The sequence below is a fragment of the Malaclemys terrapin genome, chromosome 1 (genome assembly GCF_027887155.1).
Source record: "Malaclemys terrapin pileata isolate rMalTer1 chromosome 1, rMalTer1.hap1, whole genome shotgun sequence".
Classification (NCBI taxonomy): domain Eukaryota; kingdom Metazoa; phylum Chordata; order Testudines; family Emydidae; genus Malaclemys; species Malaclemys terrapin.
In genome coordinates this window covers 333,176,420-333,196,740 of record NC_071505.1, presented here as the reverse complement: position 1 = coordinate 333,196,740, position 20,321 = coordinate 333,176,420, and the positions used below count along the sequence as shown (strand labels likewise).

The following is a 20,321-nucleotide window of genomic DNA, read 5'->3' as shown; positions in this document are numbered from 1 at the left end:
TCCCATATTGCTTACAGACTTGTGTCATGTTCTGGGGTGCAATCCAAACCAGTGAGTGGTTGCGTCACAGCCTGCCGTCACCCTAGGTGCCTTAAATGCTCTGCTGCTGTGGCTCACAGCCTGGACAGCAACACCCAGCAGACAAGCACGCACTGAGCATCTGTGTATTAAGCAACTCTGGCTCAGCACTCTGATTCCAGCCATCTGCTTGTTACACCCCAGCCACACTCTGGTATCTATTAGCCTAGTGGCTAATTAGATGGTTATTATTAGTCTAATGACTCAGACACTCCCAGTCCCAAGATTTCCCAAAACCACGTGCTCTGTAATGTCCAGCCCTCTCCTGGATAATAAGGTTTGTTCGTTCCTCTAAAGAGCGGAAATTCACAGCGTATCACTTTAATTCAAACAGAGCACTGGGTTGGTTTAGATTAAAAGTAAAACAAGTTTATTAACAAAAGGAGGTAGGATTTTAAGTGAGTTCAAGTATAAAGAATACAGTTAGAAATAGTTACAAGCAAATAAAGATGAAAAATGCTTTCTAGAGACTAAGACTTAACAAAACTACAGTCTTGATTCAAAGTAAGATTCTTACCGCACGCCCAAAGAGCAAGATGGCGGACTCCCCCACCCAGTCAAGATCTCTCCCCGAAGATAGTGAAACTTTGAAATGGATTCTTCTGAAGGTTACTCCCCAAAATAGAGTTCATTCAAGCCGTGAGGAAGGAGACATGGGGTCTGGTGATAAAGGAAGTTCCATGCTAGTTTCTTTCCTGATGATATTTGCTAAAATGTATATCAATCTGTTCCTGCCCTCTCCAATGCAAATGAATGGCCTCCTGATGTGATACTAATCAACTGATGACACCTGGCTGGAGATGCTGGCTTGTCCTTTGTCTGGGAGAAACCAGTTTACCCAGTCCCCAGACTTGTCTGGTAAACATATTTTAGTTCTGCATTTCCTTCATTATTTGTATGGTCCCTTGGGCATTTACTGTACCTACCTCAGGGAAGACTATTAATGATCAGCACGTTATTCGTTTTTCAATGATACCTTACGTGACACCTATCAGATACAATTTATGACATTAATAAATTGGGGTACACTGGTCAGGCCAGCAGAAACTCACTTCCAGATACCAGTAAACCCCTTGCCCTCTTGCACTGGGATGCTGTTAGGGTCACATCTTGGTAATGGCAAGACAGAAGAGCTGTATGAAATAAACAAATGGGGCAAGGTGGAAGGCAGAAGAGTGAGGGGGTAAATGGCAGCGCTGTTCTAAAGTTTTCTGACAGGTTTTTTTGGAGAGGTGTGGCGGGGAAAAATACAAAAGTAGTTTTTTAAACTAAATGGAAAATTTTCAAGGAATTATGTTTCCTAGAACATATTTGATGGAATACTGAAAACCCAAAACTGAAGTTTTCCTAGCTAAAATATTTTTGGTTTTCAACAGTTTACAGCTGAAAAATGGTAATGTTTTCATTTCTGATTAAGAGTTTTCCACTGAATGTTTTCAATAAAACATTTTTCCTCCAATTTTCATCAAAATTTTCCACGGGGTGAGCAGATGTTTTTCTACATAAAACAGCAGTAGTATTAGCTTTATAACTGGGGCCCAACCAAATTCACATCTATGAAAAATACATCTTGGACCGTGAAATCATGGTCTCCCCGTGAAATCTGGTCTTGTGTGCTTTTACCCTATACTATACAGATTTCACAGAGGAGACCAGCATTTCTCAAATTGGGGATCCTGACCCAAAAGAGAGTTGCAGGGAGTTGCAAGGTTATTTGGGGGGGGGGGGGGGTCACAGTATTACAACCCTTACTTCTGTGCTGCCTTCAGAGCTGGGCAGCTGGAGAGGGGCGGCTGTTGACTGGGTGCCCAGCTCTGCAGGCAGCAGCGCAGAAGTAAGGGTGACAATACCATACTATGCCAGCCTTACTTCTGCACTGCTGCTGGCAGCGGCTCTGCCTTCAGAGCTGGGCACCTGCCAGTAGCCACCGCTCTCCAGCTGCCCAGCTCCAAAGGCAGCGCCGTCAGCAGCAGTGCAGAATTAAGGGTAACAGTATTGCAACACTCCCCCCCCCCCCCCCACACACACACACACTAACCTTGTGACACCACCCCACACACACAACTCCTTTTTGGGTCACGATCTCTACAATTACAACACCATGAAATTTCAGATTTAAATTTTTAAAAACCTATGACCATGAAATTGACCAAAATGGACCCTGAATTTGGTAGAGCCCTATTTATAATGTTGAAAATTTACCCTGGATTACAGAGGTGAAATTTTCAGCCTTCATTTATGCTACTTTACACACACAAACGTTTATATATATCCTTCCCCCCACCCTTTGGAGAGCCTGTCTACACTGGGAAGCAGAGGTGATGCTCTGAAGGCAGTGCCACTGCCAGCAGCAGCAGCGGAGAAGGGAGACATATTGAGCACAAGGAATGGGTCGGGGCCTGGAAATAACAAATGGGAGGGGAGGGAGCATGCAGGGAGAGAGACGGGGAGGAGCATGCATAAGGGAGGGGAGGATCACAGAGGGAAGAAGCAGGGCTTGGCTAGGGGAGGGGGGTCACAGAACAAGGAAGGGGAACATGCATGGGGAGGGGAATCACCTAGGGGGAGGGAGGGAGCATGCACACAGGAGGGGCTCACAGAAGGGGAGGATCCATAGGGGAGTGAGACTTGAGGGGAGGAGAGGATGCAGAGGGGAGCAGGGATCACCGACAGGGGAGGGAGGCATAGTTAAGGGAATGGGGGGCACAGACGAGGGGCGGAGAGCCCCAAACAGAGGGAATGTGGGTGAAGGGATGAGTTCCAGATGGACAGGCACCCTGCAAAGAGGAGACGGGCACATGATGAAGCAGCACATGATTGGGAGCACAGGGGATGCTGCTGCTGCGAGCAGGGCAGGCAGGGGCCATTAGACATTGTGAGGGGTCCAGTCCCACCGCCATGTCTGTCCGAGGGCTGCCAGGAACTGAGCCAAGCTGTACATCAGGGCAGCGGGCAACGTGAGGTGTGCGGGGCTTACCTCGAGCCCCAGGTCCGGAGCCCAGGGTGGCTCCGGGGTGAAGGCTGCGAGGGGCCAAGCCCTTATGCTCTCCCCAGGCCTAGCGTGGGGACGGGGGGAGCCTCGGTGCTCCCATATATGCCCACAAGGTGTATAGCGCAGCCCCTCCCCCAATTTTTGGTCCAGCCCACCTCAACCCCCTCGCCCCCAGGCTGGCACCACCCCTGCTGGGAAGTTTACCAAAATAGCTATCCTGGAATATCTCCTTATGTGGACATCCTTATTTTGGTATAAGAGTGTCCACATGGGGGCTTATCTCAAGATAACTATTCTGGAGTAGCTGTTTCAGTGAATTTCCAGTCATAGCCAAGTCCTAAAGCATCATCACTTTTGCTTTAGAAACCAGTGCTTGGTGCTTCCGCCCTGGGAGTGAGGGTAGCCTGTAACTGGATCACTCTGAATTATTCTAGGAGAGAGCAGCATCTTTGCTTCATCTCTCTCTGTCAGTCTCCCTACTGGACCAGTAGAACAAGGACATTGGCAGTAGCTTACGGCGTGCTGCTGGTAGAAGCCTGACATCTGCTGGAACGAACATCTGTGCCTGCTGCCTTCTGTCATTAACATACAGCCTCTACAGTCCCTCATGTGCCCAATAAAACCTGGGCTCTTAACATGGCCTTTGTTCTGAAAACATTTGCAAGCGGATTTAGTGCTCACGGAAGCGAGGCATCTGAGCACTAGATCAAGCCATGTGTAGCACGAGCAGCTGCTGTGCAAACTTCCCCATGCAGCTCAAATGATGAGCCTAATTCCGGACTACCAGAACCCAGATATTCCAGTCAAGATAGCAAACTGCATGGCCTTGTGTGCAAGCTGTTTAAAAGGTTGGTACGTACGAACAGGGAATGGGATAAGACCCCAGGCTTTGCTTGGGCCCAAGATCAGGATTTGAACTAAAAAAAAGAAGATTTTAAAATGGTTTATTTTCAAAACCTAACAAGTTTGCAAAAAGTCTTTTGCCGCACTCACTTTTGGGGGGTGCTGTTATTAGAGATGGGCCTTAGCAGCATTGAACATAGAGGAAGTTTAGAGCCAATGTGCCTCAGGCCCATTCTGCTATTCATATAATGCCATATGTGTGCATTTTACTTATAGACATGGAAAACGGAGACAAGGTCCTTGCCTGAGAGTTTATGAACTAGATTTAGGGTTTTGACTGGTCCAAAAATAACTGGCCAATTGACTGGTTAACCATTGGTCAAATAAAATCAGAAGTGGTCAAGTATTCGAACCTTTTGCTTCCCTTGATGTATATATTTTTCCCTGCACCCTTTGTGAATAGTTTTAGTTCTGGTATTTAATCTCAATTTGTTTGTTTGGAAGACAAGCAGCTGCCAAAACCATAGTTTCAGTTTGGGGTCATTATCTCATATGATTAGTCTTGGTGTCTAACAAAGAAGATCAGACATAACTTTAGGATAAGTCTGAGCCATTCAGCGTTCATGAATGTAAATATCAGAAAGCTACACCAAGGAAGCTTATCTTTAAGCTTCTTGAGAAGGTAAGTGTGAATGTCAGATGGTTTAGCAAACTGGCAATGGGAGTCAAATGTGACCAGATGAAATATATCCCAGGTTGTGAGGGACCACAGGGATCTCTGGTCCAGAACCAGTGCTATGAAAATTCGTACCAGTCTGAACAGAACTTGTATTGGTTGACCAAAGTTTTCTAGCTTTAGAAACATGAAACATTTTAACTACGGTATCACTCATTTAACTTTAAGAGGGATATCAGTTTTTCTTGGTATTGTTGCTGCTGTTCATTATCAGTTGTGTAACACTTGCTTAGTTCGACAAAACTTGAACATAAAAAAACAAAGTAAGAATGAAGGACAAGATTCTCTGTTGTTCCAAGTTCTCACTCTGTGAAGATGGGAATGGAGGGACACTAGGGAGCTAGTCATGCTTTTCTTGGCCCATTTGGCAAAAGTCCCCAAGGGGCCAGCCACCAGACTTGAGCACAGTCAGAGCAGACCTATTTGTGAGTTATTGCCAACTGATGCTGTTTGGCCCTGGCAAAATGAGTTGTCTATTAAATTAATCAATCCAGTTCCTATTGGCCACCTGTCTACATCACACGAATTTCCATCCGATTAGGCTTTAATTGTTGAGGCTTAGTGGAAGGGCCAAGGACTAAACAGATGTAGCAGCTGAACCAGCCTCCCACCTCCTCTGCTGTCACACCTACCAAAAACTTAACAGCGGTTGGGCAGCTGCTGTGCTCTGATCATCCAGACCAGTGCTGTCCTTGTCTGTTGGACCTACCTGTTGTCTCTTGTCTTATACTTAGATTGTGAACTCTGAGGCAGGGACCATCTTTTTTGTTCAACACCTTACACTACAGGGCCCTGATCCACAGCTAGGAGCCCCCACATAAATTAGACAACTAATTTGGTCCCTAATCTAGTTAACTATTTATGCATGTGCTTAACTTTAAGCATGAGTTGTCCCATTGCAGTCAATGCGACTACATGAATGCTTGAAGTTAAGCATGCATTTAATGGCTTTGTTGGGTTGCAGCCCTAACAAATTATGACAATAGATTATGTCATTGTATACAGATATTTGACTTGCTACTTTTTGCAGTGCCATTATTTTACATGTAATAAAACTTAGCGCTGTAGTTGGAAAGTGATTCCTATGAATCAAGAACAGACTCAGCAGCAGAAAAAACTCAGTTTAGAAGTGTACAGATTTTGGGGAGGGGATTTAAGCAGGCTTAGAGGGAACATATTTAATAAGTAGTTTCCACGAAGTATTAGAATAATATAGTCTACTATACGGAATACTCTGCTGGCAGTAACAGAAAATCCATTTTGAGATCCACTGAGAAATCGGTTTCCACAAAACTTCTCTCTCCCCTTCCTGACAGAGTGAGATTCTATAGGTGGATGATTAGGATACTGAGACAAGAATCTCTAGTACCTCAGGAGAATGTTAAACGGCAGTTACTAAAGTTAGACATTTTTAAATCAGCAGGTCTAGGTAACTTGCACTCAAGAATTTTAAAAGAGATGGATGACGACCTTGCTGGACTGTTAACATTGATTTTCAATAAGTCTTGGAACATTAGGGAAGTTCCAGAAGTCTGGAAGAGAGCTAATGTTGTGCCAATATTTAAAAAGAGTAAACAAGATGATCGGGGTAATTATAGGCCTGTCAGTCTGGCATAGATTCAAAGCAAGATAACAGAACAGCTGATATGGGACTTGATTTATGGTGCATTGAAGGAGGGTAATATAATTAATGCGAATAAACATGAGTTTATGGAAAACTGATCCTGTCAAACTAACTTGATTTTTTTCTTATTATAGTACAAATTGGGTTGATAAAGGTAATAGCGGTGATGAAATATACTTAGATTTCTGTAAGGCTTTTGAATTGATACTGCACAACACTTTGATTAAGAAACTAGAACAAGATAAGATGAACATGGCACAGATTAAATGAATTAAAAGCTGGCTAACTGATAGGTCTCAAAATTAAATGAATTAAAAGCTGGCTAACGGATAGGTAACTGCAAACAGGGAAACAGCAGCAAGTAGGTGTGTTGCTAGTGGCTCCTGTGGGGAACTGTTCTGGACCCTATGCTATTTAACATTTTTATCAATGACTTGGAAGAAAACATAAAATCATCACTGATAAAGTTTGCAGTGACACCAAAAAATGGGGGCGTGGTAATTAATGGGATACAGAACAATCTGGATCGCTTGGTAAACTGGGCGCAAACAAACAATGCGTTTTAATATGGCTAAATGTAAAGTATACATTTAGGAACAAAGAATATAAGCCATACTTACAAGAGACAGGACTGTAGCTTGGGATGCAGTGACTGTGAAAAAGATCTGGAGGTCATGCAGGATAATCAGCTGTGGCCAAAAAGGCCAATGCAATCCTTGGATGCATAAACAGGGGAACCTCAAGTAGAAGCAGAGAGGTTATATTGCCTCTGTATTTGGCACTGGTGCAACTGCTGCTGGAATACTGTGTCCATTTCTGGTGCCCACAATTCAAGAAGGATGTTGATAAATTTTAGAGGGTTCAGCCAAGAGCCTTGAGAATGATTAAAGGATTAGAAAGCCTGCCTCAGTGATAAAATAAATAGATTGAGCTTCCTTTATCTATTTATCTTCACTAAGAGATGGTTAAGGGGTAACTTGATTGCAATCTATAAGTACCTAATGGGGAACAAATATTTAATAATGGGCTCTTCAATCGACCAGAGAAAGGGGTAACAATCTAACAGCTAGAAGTTGAAATGAGATAAATCCAGACTGGAAATAAGGCATAAGTTTTTTAAACAGTGAGGATAATTAACCGCTGGGACAATTTACCAAGGGTTGTGGTGGATTCGCCATCACTGACAAAGTTTAAATCAAGTTTGTATATTTTTCTAAAAGATATACTCCAGGAATTCTTCTGGGGAAGTTCTATGACCTCTAGTACAGAGGTCAGACTAGATGATCACAATGGTTCCTTCTGGCCTTGGAATCTATTAAAAGAGTGCGAGATCAAGAGCTAAGATAATTAGAGAAGTGAAGAATTTAGATCCAAAAGGGGGGCAAAAAATCTGAGAACACCAGAGGGAGCTATTACATAATCCATTTCGAACAGGCTTACTGAAGACAACGAACTGTCAAAAGCTAAAGTCAAGATTTACTCAAAGAATTTAAAACAACTCAGATTTTGCACACTTCTTTTTAAATCCACTTTTAGGATGAGAATAGGTAAATCAACCCAAAGATCCCTGAAAGTTAAACAAGATAGACAGACAACAGAGGGTTAGAAGGGAAGGCACAGCTTAAACATTTACAGATCCTGTCAACTAAGGTGTTTTTTTTTTGGTCAGATTTTACAAAAAAATTTAGTGTGAATTTTTTTCCAATGGAAGGAAAACAGGTTTTCCTTTGTAGTTTTATCAGCCCAAAGAACAACACTGCACTTAGTGCATGGAAATCTAAAAGTGAAAATGATGAGAGGAAAAAAAAAAAAACTCACTTTTGTTGTCCTATCAGTGTGGAACACAAAGGAATAAAACAGCAGCAATGATACAGAAATGAATACAGCAGAATTTTAATTTTAATCATCATCTAAAGTGTTATCTGTAACGCTGATCTAGAGATGGTCTATATTATCTTACACTGTGTATTTGTGTATGTAAGGATTTTATATTGATAGTCAACCCATAATTACAATATAGCGATCAGAAGGGATATTACTACTAAATGCACATGTATGAAGACATTCATCCTGAGTGGCTACATAGGCTTAAAATTTAAGTTTCTACTGAGTGTATGTAACGTAAGAGAACTTGGTTAGAAACAAGCCTAGTCATCAACAGTAGTGGTACAAGCCAGACCTTCAGAACAGCATTCTATTTTACCGTTTTGGAGTAATCCATGTGTGACTTCAGCATTTACCTATAGCCATGGTAACCCACAACACTGAATTTACACTTCTGAAACGAGTGTTAACACCTGGGATGTAAGAAAGTTATATAGCAGGCGTTTATGAACAAATATATAAAGTTTGACATGTAAATATGTAAAAAGTTAACTCCCTTGCTACTGTGTTCTTTGGAAAGTCACAATGATGAACAACATCTCAGAAGAAGGAGAATTGACACCCTATTTCAAGTCAGGAATTTTCAAAATCCTTGTATTATAACATATTTATTATCTTATTGTTTACATAGCGCCTTTGATCCAGAAGGACACACAGCACTTGGCAAAAGCTATATAAATATACACTTCACCTATAGCTGAAAGGCAGCCACCTCCAGATGGAGCACTGCAACTATTTAACAATGCACGGAAACAGTTTAGGACTGTATCCACTTGAAATCGCCAGATGAAAATGTAGGTAGACAGAATATAATTACCCTAGCTTATATCCAATTTGAGTATCTAAACCAGGGATCGGCAACCTTTGGCACGCAGCCCGTCAGGGAAAGCCGCTAGCGGGCCGGGCCGGTTTGTTTATCTGCAGTGTCCGCAGGTTCGGCTGATCGCAGCTCCCACTGGCCGCAGTTCACCATTCCAGGTCAATGGGGGCTGCGGGAAGCGGAGCGGGCCGAGGGATGTGCTGGCCGCCACTTCCTGCAGCCCCCATTGGCCTGGAGCGGCGAACTGCGGACAGTGGGAGCTACGATCGGACAAACCTGCAGATGCTGCAGATAAACAAACCGGCCCGGCCCGCTAGCGGATTTCCCTGACGGGCTGCGTGCCAAAGGTTGCCAATCTCTGATCTAAAAGATCAGCTAAGGTGCCGGGGTGAAGACCGAAGTCAAGAACTTCACTTCTTAGGCACAATGGAACTTTCTACAATAAGAGTAAACGCTCACCTGTGCAAGAGTGAGAGCCTATTTGGGGGCTGGTCAGAAACTGCGTAATGAAACCCCCCAGTAACTACAGACCATCACAAACCTCACCACCTTCCACTCTAAGTGCAAGGCACAGTTCCTTGACCTTGCCTTATTATACGCATGTTGCTATCCAAACCAAAATACTCCATTTGCCATACTTCACCCCCACACACACACACACCTCCTCCAGGGAGAGGATGAGAGAACAAACAAGTGGCAGATGTTAGTCACATTGCTTAATGCACTACAGGAAGGCAATCACATACTGCTGTGATAAACATAGTATAACAACCTATATGGAACAGGACAGAGCATCAGGACTAAGAACCTTTCTCTAATGAAATGGGGTTTCTGAACTTTAATGACCACAAAGTCAGGACCTCAGTTCTCTCCTCCAGAGGAGATTATACCCATTTTTTACTGTATAAACTGCAATGTTATTTACCCCCTGGAGATTCTGGAAGGACTCTAAAGCGTTGCTGTGATGGCTTATATTTCAGAATTCCTCTATGCAATAACAGCTTTGTTTTACGTAGTTGGATATTTCATTTGCAACTGAGTTTACTTTAGTGATTCCATTGGCGAACAGCCAAAAAAGAACTTAAATAAAAGAAAGACACCCTCCAAGTGCTCATCCTGTCTGAATTATTTCCTCACTGTGGACAGACACAGGAAGGACAGAGGATATCCTCCTGCTTTGAGAAGCAGTGTGGTCGTTGGCCTGCCTCTGACTTGCGGGACCTGGATTCTATTCCTAGCTCTGCTATTGACCTGCAGTGTGACCTCAGGCAAGTTATTTTGCTTTTCTGTGCCTGTTTTCCCTACCCAGTTTTTGCTTGTCCTGTCTCTGTAGATCATAAACCAGTAGTCCCTAAACTTCCTCTTGTGCCGCCCCCTTACCAGTAATAGAATGTGTCCGTGCCCACCCCCGCCCAGGCCAGGAGTGGAGTGGGAGCCGGTGGCAGGAGTGGGTCTGGAGGCAGAGTGGGGCTGGGGGTGCTCCCCCCCCTGCTCCCTTGTGGGAGCTGGCCCAGGCCCGGTGTGGCCCTCCCCCCAATGTTCCTCTGCATCCCTCCAGCAGGTGGGTTCCACAGTTTGGGGACCACTGCCATAAATTCTTCAGAGTAGAGATGCATATGTACAGCATCAAGCCCAACTCAGCCCCACTCTTGTTTAGAGCTTCTGGGTACCACCATAATACAAATAATAAATACCATCCCCAAGTCTATGCCAACAAGACACACCAGTAGTTTACAAAATAAAATGCAATTTACCATTTATGAAGGGAGGAAGAAGGAAAGGGAATAAAAGCTAGGTAGAAATCAAGCTTTTATATTACAATAGCTAGGATTTCACTCTGTATTTCCATTTTGAGATTGCTTATACTTTCATTCTTGTTCATATAAAGGATCAAGCACCACCTTGTGTCTCCCATGGTTTGGTGAAATTCTCTCCCTTCTCAGTGCCAATTTGGTTTTGTTTAAATCTACCCCTAAAACTTCAGTACTGCCAACCTCAAGATCAAAAACCATCATTTGAAAAAATAATCAAACGGTTTTAATCTGTTTTTGACTTTTTAACTCCCTTCTATTCCCCTGCCAATGAGTGTGCACGTGAGAGAATGTCAGGTTGAAATATCAACCTTTAATGTACACAAACCCCTCTCTCCCTAACTGCTCAGTTGGAGCCCCTTTACCCTCTCCTCACCCCGAAGATGGGAAATGCCATCCATTTCCTCAAGCACAGTCTTGATGCAGCAGCAACACTTCTCTACCTCCAGCTACCCTGGGGCATCTCTATGCAGCAGCATTACTGTCCCGGCTCCCCACTCCCCTTCCTCCTGCTACCCTAGGACCCTCTCTCTGCTACGGGGCCACACATGAAGGCAGGGCAGGTCTGTGTCCTCAGCCCCAAGGCTCTTCCACAGAGTTCTGCCCATGTGCCAAGCTCTGAAAATCATAGGATTGAATCATGGGAACCTCTTGTGTCATCATGACAGCTCCCCAGGTGGGCTCCAAAATCCTGGGACTGGAGATCAATTCATGAGAATTGGCAACACTGCCCTTCCCTGGCTACTCAGAGGGGTCTCCCACTTACTCACCCACCTACCCCCAAACAGAGGGAGTTTCCATTCTATCCCCACCATCTCCCACTAAATATATGGAGATATACCTATCTCATAGAACTGGAAGGGACCCTGAAAGGTCATCAAGTCCAGCCCCCTGCCTTCACTAGCAGGACCAAGTACTGATTTTGCCCCAGATCCTTAAGTGGCCCCCTCAAGGATTGAACTCAAAACCCTCGGTTTAGCAGGCCAATGCTCAAACCACTGAGCTATCCCTCCTCCCCCACTCTTACATTGTCCTCTGCATACTCAACCTCCCTACTGCCTCCACATTCCCCTGAACCCCTAAATAGATCTCCTGCTCCACTCATTCTTCCCCCATCTACCTTGCACAGAGTCTCTGCTGGCTACTCCTCCCAGTCCCTGTGTCCCGCTCAGCCCCCTGAACCAGACTGAAGCCATGCCCATGGGCAAAGTGGCTGCCAAACTGTGGGACTTTATTAGGGGCAGCCTCACTTCCAGATGCAGATAGACGTGGGGTTCTCAAAATTCATTGCACCGCGACCCCCTTCTGACAACAAAAATTACATCACGACCTCTGCAGGGGGGACCGAAGCCTGAGCCCACCCCAGCCCCTCTGCCCCAGGTTGGGGGGCCAAAGCAGGTGGGGCCAAAGCTGAAGCTCAAGGGGCTTCAGGTGGGGCTTTAGCAGGCAGGAGACCTGCAACCTGAGCCCCACCACCCAGGGCCGAAGCCCTTCGGCTTTGGCCCGGGGCAGTGGCACTCGGGCTTCAGCCCTGGGCCCCAGCAAGTCTATACCAGCCCTGGTGACCCCATTCAAAGGGGGTTGCGACCCACTTTGGGGTCCCGACTCACAGTTTGAGAACTGCTGAGATAGACTTTAGGGAAGTGGTGACGTGACCCATTGGTAATAATATGAGATGGTGGCCATGCTGAATAAGGACAAATTCATGAGTTGGCCACATGTGAACACATCTTCCTGAGACAGGTAATGAAACACCCCAAAAATGCTAGAGTCACGATAAAAAAAATCACAAGAGCTGGCAATACTGAAACGCTGCTTTTTGAGTTAATTTTCCATTTTAAGTTAGTGGGCTTCAACTTGTGCACCAAATTTTTTTTTCCAATGGGTGTTTGTTGTATTCTTTTCAGAACGCTGATACTTGTAGAAGATGCTATTGATTAAATAACATCGCTAAATACCAAGTATGATCTGTTTGAATGAGAAAAGTCGGGTGCCATTTATCAGAAGGGGTGAACTGGGATATATTTCCATCTCTTACTGCACTGCATCATGAACTTTTCTAATAACCTTGAAATACTCAAGGACAATTAGCTAATGTTAAAGTGCTAAATAAGTGCAAAGTAGTTATGATAAATAACTGCATTTGCCTTTCATTTTTTGGTTTAAAAAAGTTCGTAAAATCTCAGTGGTTTTAGTGTTCAATTTCCTCCTCTCAGCTTCAATTTTTTAAAAACAGTCTAGAAGGCTCGACTCCTATTGTGTTTGTGCCTAGTTCTGCGGGCCCTTATGGCAATAAGGATAAGATAGAGTCTTAAATAAGACCTTAATTTTCAAAGGTTAGATTCGGAAATTAAATCATTTTATGAAGTGCCAAAAGGAAATCAGTCTATAATAGCATGACATACAGGAGAGCTGTTAAGATATGACTGTACTTCCTGGCCCAGCTCCTTGACCCAAGACAGGGTTAATACCTTGTCATATGGCAGGGGCCAGTATTCATTTACCCCAGTGGTTACTCTAATACAGGAGAGGCATGGGAATTTACAACCCAATTTTTTCAGAAAACCCTGAGAACAGGGACTCAGCGAGGAAGCACCTCTTCAACTGTGACTGTACCATTGTAAGCAGACTGCTAGTGGGTCTTCTTCGCGGATAAGAGCAAGTTATTATACTTTCACTTGCTTCACTAGGGCTTGTTTTATTTTGTCGGAGCCTTGATACTTGTTCTGAATAGGCGGTCGTTGTTTAAATGAATCACCCGCTTCTAGTGCCCATTTGTCTCATTTGTGATTAGAAACACTCAAAAGGGAAATCTTGGAGAGGAACTCTGCTATTGTCCTGTGTCACAGCTTAGACAAACTGGCTGGAAAACAACAGGCTGAAAAATTCAGATACCCAGAAGAAACTGTAGGAAAGCAGCAAATGCTATCCACGTTAGCCTCTGTTAAAAACAAGTCACCCAGTGAGCAGAACATAATGCAGGGCTATTTTTATATAAAATCAAAATAAACAGTTAAAATTTAAATGGCAACACAGTGAAGGTCTTCGGGAAGTGAAAGACAATCTTGGTTACACGCTTTGACAAAAACTCCCTGCTCCTTTGAAACAGCCTCGGCTGTCTGATTAAAAGCACAGATATCCATGCCACGTAAGGCAGTGTCAGAATAAAATTGAGTTTTAATTATTTAAGGAAAAAACCCTGTGGAAATCACAGTAAGATCACACTCTGGGTGTGTCTACACTGCAATAAAATACCCTCATGGAGTTTGAGAGTGCAGGTGCCAGCCTGAACCCAAACACCTCCACTGCAATTTTACAGCCCAGCAGCCCGATCCCCGCAAGCCCAAGTCAGCTGACAAGCCGCAGCACAGACATACCCTCTCACTCCCTTCACAGCACTCCCCACCACATCCATCTTCCATCAATGGACAGGTTTGTGCTGCAGAGAACCAAATAAGAGTGTAAAATTGCTGTAAAGCACTGTCCTAATACATGAGCAGTTTTCATGAGCTTGCGAACAGGAGTGGCTAACGGGAGTTTTGTGAGGGAGTTCAGGTGAAGGAGGAGCAATTACGTGACCCTTGGGGTAAGTTTGTTGCCTGTAGTGTGTGTGTTTGGGTTGTGCTTGCTGCTTGGCTGAAATATGCCGCACAGTATATATAACAGGAGCGACTAACGGGAGTTTTGCGAGGGAGTTTACAGAAGGAGTGTGAGGGTGGCTAGATACACTTAACTTTCTTTAAACTTAAAGCCAAAACCACCCCCTGATAAAAACAAAACAACAAAGGAACAAGCTGCAGGAGTAAATAGAGAATACAAGCAGAAGTCCAGCAACAGAGTGGGGGCTATCCTGTCTATTGCACCCAATGTAGCATGTCTGATTACCTGTCCTATGGGCAGGTGGCGTATGTGTGCATTCGGTGCGAGGAGCTCCTGGCCCTCAGAGACCGTGTACGGGCTCTGGAGACCAGAGTGGCGGAACTGGAGGAGCTAAGGGAGACAGAGAGGTACACAGATGAGACTTTCTGGGACACAGTAGAACGGTCCCATCCCCAGTCTGACAGCCTCTGTGCTGCTGAGGAGGATGAGAGTCTCAGGGAAAGAGAACATCCAACTGGAGCAGAGGGAAACGATCCCATAGTTGGAACCCTCCTTTCAGATGATGTTGTGGTATCCTGTCGCACTGAGGATACCTCTCCGGGGGAGGAAACTCCAGTTATCAGGAAGAGACAGGTATTAGTAATGGGCGATTTGATCATTCGAAACATAAGATAGCTGGATTTGCGATGACCGGGAGAACCACATGGTGACTTGCCTGCCTAGTGCGAAGGTTGCAGATCTCTCGAGATATCTAGATAGATATATGTGTAGTGCTGGGGAGGAGCCGGTGGTCATGGTACATGTAGGTACCAACGACATAGGGAAGGATAGAAGAGAGGTCCTGGAGGCCAAATTTAGGCTGTTTAGGTAAGAGATTGAAGTCCAAGACCTCTATGGTAGCATTCTCTGAAATGCTTCCAGTTCCACGCGCAGGGCCAGTTAGACAAGCAGAACTGCAGGGTTTCAATGCGTGGATGAGACGATGGTGTAGGGAGAAGGGGTTTAGTATTAGGAACTGGGGAAACTCTGGGGAAAGGGGGAGTCTATACAGGAAGGTTGGGCTTCACCTAAGCCAAAATGGAACCAGATGGCTGGCACTTAAAATTAAAAAGGCCGTTGAGCAAGTTTTAAACTAAGGGCTTGGGGAAGGCCAACAGGTGTGGAGAAGAGTGTGGTTCGGATAGAGACATCCCTTAGAGAATCTCCTTTAATAGATCCTCCCCTATGTCCTAGTAAAAGGAGGAGAGGATGGAAGATGATAAAATACAGGTAGAATTTGATGAGAAACAGTCAAATGAAAAAAACACCCATTCAATTACATCATGTAATGGCAGACAGCTAAAAAGTAACAAGTTTTTAATGTGCTTATACACCAATGCTAGAAGTCTAAATAATAAAATGGGTGAACTAGAGTGCCTTGTATTAAATGAGGATATTGCTATAATAAGCATCACAGAAATTTGGTGGAATGAGGATAATCAACGGGACACAGTAATACCAGGGCACAAAATGTATTGGAAGGGCAGATCAGGTATTGCTGGTGGAGGAGTGGCACTATAGGTGAAAGAAAGCATAGAATCAAATAAAGTAAAAATCTTAAATAAACCAAACTGTACCATAGAATCTCTATGGATAGTAATTCCATGCTCTAATAAAAAGAATATAGCAGTAGGGATATATTACTGACCACTTGACCAGCATGGTGATAGTGACTGAAATGCTCAGGGAGATTAGAGAGGCTATTAAGATAAAAAAAACCTCAATAATGGGGTATTTCAACTATCCCCATGTTGACTGGGTAAATGTCACTTCAGGACGGGATGCAGCGATAAAGTTTCTGGACAGCTTAAATAACTGCTTCTTGGAGCAGCTGGAAGCTGCATGGAAACTTTTTAAAGACACCATAATAGAGGCTCAACTTAAATGTATACCCCAAATTAAAAAAACATAGTAAGAGAACCAAAAAAGTGCCACCGGGGCTAAATAACAAAGTAAAAAAAGCAGTGAGAGGCAAAAAGGCATCCTTTAAAAAGTGGAAGTTAAATCCTAGTGAGGAAAATAGAAAGGAGCATAAACTCTGGCAAGTGAAGTGTAAAAATATAATTAGGAAGGCCAAAAAAGAATTTGAAGAACAGCTAGCCAAAGACTCAAAAAGTAATAGCAAAAAAAAATTTAACATCAGAAGCAGGAAGCATGCTAAACAACCTGTGGGATCAACGGACTCAAGCACTCAAGGATGAGAAGGCCACTGCAGAGAAACTAAATGAATTCTTTGCATCAGTCTTCACAGCTGAGGATGTGAGGGAGATTCCCAAACCTGAGCCATTCTTTTTAGGTGAAAAATCTGAGGAACTGTCCCAGATTGAGTTGTCAATAGAGGAGGTTTTGGAACAAATTGATAAAATAAGCAGTAATAAGTCACTAGAATCAGATGGTATTCACCCAAGAGTTCTGAAGGAATTCAAATGTGAAGTTGCAGAACTACTAACTGTGGTCTGTAACCTATCATTTAAATCAGCTTCTGTACCAGAAGACTGGAGGACAGCTAATGTGACGCCAATTTTTACAAAGGGCTCCAGAGGTGATCCCAGCAATTACAGGCCGGTAAGCCTAACTTCAGTACTGGGCAAACTGGTTGACAGTATAGTAAAGAACAAAACTATCAGACACGTAGACAATTTGTTGGGGAAGAATCAATATGTTTTTTGTAAAGGGAAATCATGCCTCACCAATCTACTAGAATTCTCTGAGGGGGTAAACAAGCATGTGGACAAGGGGGATCCAGTAGATATAGTGTACTTAGATTTTCAGAAAGCCTTTGACAAGGTCCCTCACCAAAGGCTCTTAAGCAAAGTAAGCTGTCACGGGATAAGAGGGAAGGTCCTCTCATGGATTAGTAACTGGTTAAAAGATAGGAAACAAAGGATAGGAATAAATGGTAAGTTTTCAGAATGGAGACAGGCAAATAGTGGTGTCTCCCAGGGGTCTGTACTGGGTCCAGTCCTAATCAACATATTCCTAAATGATCTAGAAAAAGGGGTAAACAGTGAGGTGGCAAAATTTGCAGATGATACAAAACTACTCAAGATAGTTAAGTCCCAGGCAGACTGTGACGACCTAGAAAAGGATCTCTCTAAACTGGATGACTGGGCAACAAAAAGGCAGATGAAATCCAATGTTGATAAATGCAAAGTAATGCATATTGGAAAATATAATTCCAACTATACATATAAAATGATGGGGTCTAAATTAGCTGTTCCCACTCAAGAAAGATATCTTGGAGTCTTTGTGGATAGTTCTCTGAAAACATCCACTCAATGTGCAACGGCAGTCAAAAAAGCAAACAGAATGTTGGGCATCATTAAAAAAAGGATAGATAAGACAGAAAATATCATATTGCCTCTATATAAATCCATGGTATGCCCACATCTTGAATATTGCATACAGATGTGGTTGCCCCATCTCAAAAAATGATACATTGGAATTGGAAAAGGTTCAGAAAAGGGGCAACAAAATTATTAGGGGTATGGAATGGCTGCCATATGAGGAGAGATTAAGAAAACAGGGACTTTTCAGCTTGGAAAAGAGACGACTAAGGGGGGATATGATAGAGGTCTATAAAATCATGACTCGTGTGGAGAAAGTAAATAAGGAAGTATTATTTACTCCTTCTCATAACACAGGAACTAGGAGTCACCAAATGAAATTAATAGGCAGCAGGTTTAAAACAAACAAAAGGAAGTATTTCTTCACACAACGGCCAGTCAACTTGTGGAACTCCTTGCCAGAAGATGTTATGAAAGCCATGTGTGATATTCTGTACCTTGGGGGAACACCCTATACTCCCATGTTCATCCTTATAAAATGATTGTGTGGTATCCAATGCAAAGTTTGTCATGTCAGGTGTCTTCAGAAGGCTCATGATGCACTGAGCATTGTTGTTATAGTAATGTTATAGGCCGGGGTGGACAAACTTTTTGGCCCGAGGGTCACATCTGGGTGGGGAAATTGTATTCAGGGCTGGGTCAGGGGGGTTAGGGTGCAGCAGGGGGCTCAGGGCAGGGGGTTGGGGTGCAGGGTGCAGGAGGGGTACAGGGTGTGGCCTCCAGCCTGGTGCCGCTTACCTCAAGTGGCTCCGGGGTGGCAGCGGCATGCAGCGGAGCTAAGGCAGGCTCCCTGCCTGCTCTAGCCCCGCACCGCTCCTGGAAGTGGCCAGCATGTCTGGCAGTGGCTCTTGGGGCTGGGGTGGGGAAGGCAGCTCCGCCACACACTGCCCTCGCCTGTGGGTACTACCCCCAAAGCTCCCATTGGCCATGGTTTCCCGTTCCCGGCCAATGGGAGCTGAAGGGGGAGGTGCCTGCAGGTGAGAGCAGTGCATGGAGCCCTCTGCCCCCCGCAGGGACCGCAGGGATGTGGTGCTGGCCGCTTCCAGGGGCGGTGCGGGCCAGGGCAGGCAGGGAGAATTTCATGTATATAGTTATGAGGCTGAAAATGTGTCCTCATGGCTTAAAACAGGCCCAGGCAAAAACTTTCCAAGAGCAGAGGGGCAGTTCACACTTCATCAGGGCATGTATGGGACAAACCCAGCCCAGCTTCACAGGAACAAAGGACGCTGGCCTAGGCAGCAACAAAGGATCTGTTGGACTCTCAAATGAGTCACCCCCCTTCCTCCCCTTGCTCAATTTGGGACTGCGATGAGGTAATGCTCACCTGACTCTGAAGGAGAAGGGGCAAGGCCAAGAGGGAAGAAAGAACATGATAAAAGGGGGAGACTTTGCCATGCTCTTCCTCTCTCTTCCACGTCCATCTACAGACATCACCAACAAGCGACTGAAGTGCTGATCAAAGGGGAGAGCCTGCATGAAGGGCAACCTGCCAGCCTGTGGTGAAAGGCATCTAAGTTTGTAAGGGCACTGAAAGTGTTAAGATCTTAGAATACGTTTTGCTTTTATTTCATTTGACCAAATCTGACTTGTACTTTGACTTATAATCACTTAAAATCTATCTTTGTAGTTAATAAGTTGGTTTGTTAATTCTACCTTAAGCAGTGCATTTGGTTTGAAGAGTGTCAGAGACTCCCCTTGGGATAACAAGCCTGGTACATATCAATTTCTTTGTTAAATTGATTAACTCATATAAGCTTGCAGCGTCCAGCGGGCATAACTGGACACTGCAAGACGGAGGTTCCTAGGGTTATGTCTGGGACCAGAGATATTGGCTAGTGTCATTCAGTTGCACAACCCAAGCTACTTACATGCCAGCAGCTGTGTGTGAACAGCCCAAGAGTGGGGGTTCCCCCCAGCAGAGCAGGGTAAGCCTGGCTCCCAGAGTTGAGGATTGGAGTGACCTAACAGATCACCGGTACAGATAACATGGGGAATGTCACACCAAGACTAACAGGGTTCAAAAAAGAACTAGATAAACTCATGGAAGATAGGTCCATCAATGGCTATTTGCCAGGACGGGCAGGGATGGTGTCCCTAGCCTCTGTTTGTCAGAAGCTGGGAATGGGCGACAAGGGATGGATCACTTGATTACCTGCTTTGTTCACTCCCTCTGGGGCATCTGTCATTGGCTACTGTCAGAAGACCGGATACTGAGCTAGATGGACCTTTGGTCTGACCCACTATGACTTTATGTTCTTTTCTATTAACATCAGTGACACTTTAAATTAGGACATTCTGTCTGAAATAAAATAAATATGGCCCCAGAGAGAAGTGTTTCTACGAGAAGAAGAAAAAAAAAACCTATCTGCATCCAAACTGGATTAATCAAGGTGCATTAATTTGCATCGCTTAGAGCTACGCTAGGCACCTGGCAACAGGTGGGGAAAAAACCCAATCCCTACTCCAAACAGTTTACAATCGGATATTAGACAGGACAAAACAGCCGGGATAACTGATGTGAAGATTGAACAATCAAGATGGAGACAC

At 44.4% G+C, this 20,321-nt stretch overlaps 1 protein-coding gene across 2 annotated transcripts in view; it reads right to left on the bottom strand.

The window, feature by feature from the left end:
• Positions 1 to 20,321, bottom strand: part of PRCP (prolylcarboxypeptidase) — a 60,890-nt gene that overhangs the window by 23,744 nt on the left and 16,825 nt on the right. The gene's annotated exons all lie outside the window — the stretch shown is intronic.